Source organism: Falco biarmicus, chromosome W (genome assembly GCF_023638135.1).
Source record: "Falco biarmicus isolate bFalBia1 chromosome W, bFalBia1.pri, whole genome shotgun sequence".
In the NCBI taxonomy this organism is placed as follows: Eukaryota; Metazoa; Chordata; class Aves; order Falconiformes; family Falconidae; genus Falco; species Falco biarmicus.
Window position 1 is genome coordinate 6004162 of NC_079310.1, and position 5771 is coordinate 6009932.

A 5771-nucleotide genomic window follows, 5' to 3' on the forward strand; every position below is an offset into this window, starting at 1 on the left:
TAACTCTATCCCAGCTGAAACCAGGACACAAGGGCATGAGGGAAGACTTAGGAAGCTACACAAAGAGGGTCCCCCGTGGAGAGTTGGCCAAGTCACAACAATCACACCAATATGGCTACATGCCGTGATCAGTTTATTAAACAAACAGGTCATATTTATAACTTAAACCAACCACTCACCCAACTTTACACACAGGTGATTGGATAAAAGTCTCTGGCCACGCGGGCGTCCTGTTGCTGACTGGTGAGCATGCTGCAGGCGCCTGATCAGAGTGTGCCGATGAGAGTGTGTTGATTTCACAGTTCCCAGGACTTGCTCTGCACCTGGCTTCTTGTTTGTGCACAGCTTGTTTTCTTTCTCACCCTGCTTGTTCCCAGGACAATTTAAAGTTGCTCTGCAGCTTCAACTAATAGGCCTGGGTTGTCCAACCCGGACAATGGTAACATATGTCCTCGGTCCTTTAAAAATCCCTCTATAGCTACAGACCTGTTAGTCTCACCTCAGTACCTGGAAAAATTATGGAGATCATACTGGTGCTATTGAAAGGACAAGGCAATCTTCAGGCAGTTAACAGGGGTTCATGAAGGGCAAGTCAGAGAATTGTCAGGGTTAGAAGGGACCTCTGGAGATCATCTAGTCCAACCCCCTGCTAAAGCAGGTTCACCTAGAGCAGGTTGCACAGAGTTGCGTCCAGGCAGGTTTTGAATGTCTCCAGAAAAGGAGACTCCGCAACCTCTATGGGCGGCCTGTCCCAGGGCTCTGTCACCCTCACAGTAAAGAACTACTTCCTCATATTCAGAAGGAACTTCTTATGTTTCAGTTTGTGCCTGTTGCCCCTTGTCCTGTCGCTGGGCACTACTGAAAAGAGCCTGGCCCCATCCTCTTGACACTCACCCTCAGGATATTTGTAAACATTGATAAGATCCCCTCTCAGTCTTCTCTTCTCCAGGCTAAACAGGCCCAGCTCCCTCAGGCTTTCCTCATAAGGGAGATGCTCCAGTCCCCTAATCATCTTTGTAGCCCTCTGCTGGACCCTCTCCAGGAGTTCCCTGTCTCTCTTGAACTGGGGAACCCAGCACTGGACACAGCACTGCAGGTGCGGCCTCACCAGGGCAGAGCAGAGGGGCAGGATCACCTCCCTTGACCTGCTGGCCACGCTCCTCCTAATACACCCCAGGATCCCATTGGCCTTCTTGGCCACAAGGGCACACTGCTGGCTCATGGGCAACTTGCTGTCCACCAGCACTCCCAGGTCCTTCTCCACAGAGCTGCCTTCCAGCAGGTCAACCCCCAGCCTGTACTGGTGTGTGGGGTTGTTCCTCCCTAGGTGCAGGACCTTACACTTGCCTCTGTTGAACTTCATTAGGTTCCTCTCTGCCCAGCTCTCTAGCCTGTCCAGGTCTCGCTGAATGGCAACACAGCCTTCCAGTGAATCAGCCACTCCGCCCAGTTTTGTATCATCAGCAAACTTGCTGAGGGTACACTCTGTCCCTTCATCCAGGTCACTGATGAATAAGTTGAGCAGGACTGGACCCAGTACTGACCCCTGGGGAACACCACTAGCCACAGGCCTCCAGCTAGGCTCTGCGCTGCTGATCACAACCCTCTGAGCTCTGCCATTCAGCCAGTTCTTAGTCCACCTCACTGTCCACTCATCTAGTCCCCACTTCCTGAGTTTATGTATGAGGATGTTATGGGAGGCAGTGTCAAAAGCCTTGCTGAGGTCAAGGTAGACAACATCCACTGCTCCCCCCTCGTCTACCCAGCCAGTCATTCCATCAGAGAAGGCTATCAGGTTGGTCAGGCATGACTTCCCCTTGGTGAATCCATGATGACCGTTGCTGATGACCTTCTTTTCCTCCACATGCTTCTAGATGACCTCCAGGATGAGCTGTTCCATCACCTTTCCAGGGATGGAGGTGAGGCTGACCAGCCTGTAGTTTCCTGGGTCCTCCTCCATGCCCTTTTTGAAGACTGGAATGACACTGGTTTTCCTCTAGTCCTCAGGCACTTCTCCTGTCCTCCATAGAGAGAGGTATAAATAAAGAGAAAATATAAAGGGAAAGTCCTGTTTAACTAATTGGATATCCTTCCACAAAATGGTCACCCACCTAGTAGATGAAGGGAAACCACTGGACATACTTAATGATGGATTTTAGGAAGGCTTTTGATTCTGTCCCTCACAACATCCTTCTGGACAAGGTGTAAAACTATGGCATGAGGAGGTCCACACTACACTTCGTGAAGAACTGTCTGAATGGCAGGGTTCAAAGAGTGTAGTGAATGGGACTACATCTGTCTGGTGACCAGTCATCAGCGGTGTTCCTCAGGGCTCAATTCGAGGGCCAGTTCTGTTCAATATTTTTATCAATGATTTGGATGCAGGAGTTGAATGCACCATTAGCAAGTTTGCTGGTAACTAAACTGGGACGTGCTCGTGTCTCTCTTGAAGGCCAGAGGCCTTGCAGAGGCATCTAGATACATTGGAGCATTGGGCAATCATCAATGGCATGAAACTTAACGAGAACAAATCCCGGATTCTGCACCTGGAATGGAGTAACACTGGACACAGGTATAGATTGGGAGAGAGATGCCTGGAGATCAGCCCTGCAGAAAGGGATCTGGGGGTGCTGGTTGACAGCAGGCTCAATAGGAGTCAGCAGTGTGCCCTGGAAGCCAAGAGGGCAAACCACATTCTGGGATGCATCAAACACAGTGTAACCAGCTTGTCAAGAGAGGTGATTATCCCTTTGTATTTAGCATTGTTGTGGGCTTACCTTGAGTATTCTTTGCAGTTCTGGGCCCCGTGTAGTGGAATGAAGCTGGGCTAATTAGCATTCGGGAAGAGCCTGGGGATCTGGATCAGACACCGGTAAAGGTGAGCCGTTGGGATCAAAGAGAAGGAAGCCTGACTGCCATGGAATTAAGAGACTGAGGGTAACAGGCAATAGCGAAGAAGTACACGGCCAGACATGTCAGCAGCCCACAGCGGCGGCAGGTCCAGAGCGGGTCCAGCTAGACAGCAGTGATGGCTGTACCAAGGGGAAGGCATGGGAGCAGCAAAGTGCCACAAGCAGCTCCCGCCATTGCTGCTGCTGCTCAGCCTGGTGGCATTCTTGCCAATGTTTATGTGCTTGTTGAAGGTGTCTCCAGTTGAAGAAGAAATGGGCAACCACAAGGATGTTAAGAAGTTTTTCAGGACACAGAATGATGTGTTAGTGCTGTATTCTAGATCTGCTGCTGTTGAAAGCTCAATCAGATTACTGTCCAGTATGATCCAAGAGGTGAAAGGACAAGGCACTATAAGTTCATCACAACCCCCCTCTGAAGAAATCAAAATCCCAGATGCTAAGAAAGCAGATAAGAAGAAAGGTGATCAACCTGCAGAAGATGAAAAGCCCAAGATAAAAGTGAAGAAAGAATATGAGTATGAGTTCAGGGACAAGTTGTCCAAATTGTATGAAAAGTTTATTTGTAAAAAGTTTGTGATGGTTGGTAAAAACATATATGGTTCTCTATGCAAAGTCATAAAGGCATCAATATATAGCACTTCATCCCACTGAATTAAATTGTAAAGATCCATTTTCCTTCCCACTTACAGAAAAGCATTAATTGTAATATGGTATTATATTTTAAAGAACCCCCCTCAGGCTACTTTTCTCCATCATCCAAAAAATATTGTGGCCACCACCGATTACAATATTTTTTCATTTTCTCTTTAGTCAAAGGATCCCCCACAATTTTTTTCCACTTTTTCAAAATAGAGCCCAGGGGAGTGCAAAGAGATGTTGCAGTAGAGCAGGGGTCCTCAAACTATGGCCCGCGGGCCGGATATGGCCCCCCAGGGTCCTCAATCCAGCCCCCGGTATTTACAGAACCCCCACGCCGGAGGTTGGGGGGGGAAACCAAGCAGCTGCAGATGACTGCCTGCCACTTCATCCGCGTGCCGGCCCCCTGTTTAAAAAGTTTGAGGACCCCTGCAGTAGAGGATGCTGCACCCATTTTCCTGTTTTCATGTTCACCAAATGATATTATCCAATTACCATATGCTATCGGTCTAGACCTTTAATAATCTACAACTGCACACCACTCCGACCCCATTGGTCAATTAAGACCTCCTGCCAAGCGTTATTGTGTGACTTATGTGGAGATTAACTCCTCTGAACCCCCAGTCAGTTGACACCCCCCTCAGGCAACTCCTAATAGGAGTTTTAACCTTTTTGATCCTACTGGCCACTAATTAATTTCACTCAGAATTCGTCCTTACAGGGTGAGGTGGTCCCTTGACTTGAAAATCCCAAGCTCTCCCCTTTTCCCAGAAATACCTCTGTCTGGCATTGCACCTTTGAGTCACTCTTGTCCTGATGCCAGAGGGGAACCAAAGTCAGTGGGCACCGAAGCCCTATCCAATCCGATCCTCCACTGTCAGGAACCACGAGACGATGCGGGCAAGGCCTTAAGGCAGTCCCACCTGGGTTGCCAAAATGTCGTCCAAAACATGGAATTGTTCACCCAGTGTGCAAGAGCTAATCAACACACAGAGTCGAGGTATTTCTTTACTACAGATTTCTTTACTACAGCACAAAGCTGGGGGCTAGGTGGTATTCTACAAAGCAAGCCCAAACCTCAGAAGAACAAGAATAATATTTATGCAGTCTACTTATACATATGTATTTTCCAAACTCTACCTAAAAGATACTATTGGCAATTTGTTATGCACGGTAGTTTTCTGTTGGTCTATATATCTCTCACTTCGATTTAAAGTTACAGTGTATTTTTAATTTACTACACATGTCCAAGGGAGGTGAGGGTGTGAGTCTTTTAGTCATGAATTGAGTTGGTGGTTGCGATCTCCCCCTGCCGCCTTTACATTTCCCCTAGTTACAACCTCATTCCGTTGACTTCTTGTCTTTGTTGCAATTAACTGGCTGCTGGCACTTCCTGGGTTAGGTTGTTCTCCTTATCAGGCTTTTAGTTCTCCTTCAAGGGGACAGTCATTAATACAAAGTTACAGATACATGACTAACCTAACTTCACTAGAAGAAGAGAATCATTTCATGTTGACAATAAGATAATGGCGATTGAATGCATAGCTAGACATCACTAGTATACTAGTGACAGGATGCATGGGAATGGTTCAAAGCTGTGTCAGGGGGCGTTCAGACTTGACATTAGGAAACACTTCTTTACAGAGAGAGTAGTCAAACACTGGAACAGGCTTCCTAGAGAGGTGATCGATGCCCCATGCCTGTCAGTGGGCATTTGGGCAACACCCTTAATAACATGCTTTAACTTTTGGTCAGCCCTGAACTGGTCAGGCAGTTGGACTAGATGATCATTGTAGGCCCCTTCCAACTGAAATATCCTATTCTATAGCTAATACCTGAAGAATATTGAACCTTGTTGGCTGTCCAGTCAAATGGAAGCAAGTCTAAGGAAATCAAACTTCTCACCAGACCAAAGCTTTGTTCTAAATCATGCAGTTTCCAACAGCCTCTGTGGTGGGATGACCTTGGCTAGCAGCCAGGTGCCCATCAAGCCACTCTATCACTCCCTTTCCTCTGCTGGGCAGGGGGAGAAAATAAGACAAAAATCTTGTGGGTTGAGATAAATGCAGTTTAATAAAGAAAAGCAAAGGTTGCACACAGAAATAAACAAATGTCCAGCCACCTCCTGGGAAGTAGGGCTTCATTATGTATAGCGGTTGCTTTGAAGACAAATCAAATACCTTAATAACTAATGCCCTAATGCCCCCCCACCCCCCTTCCTTT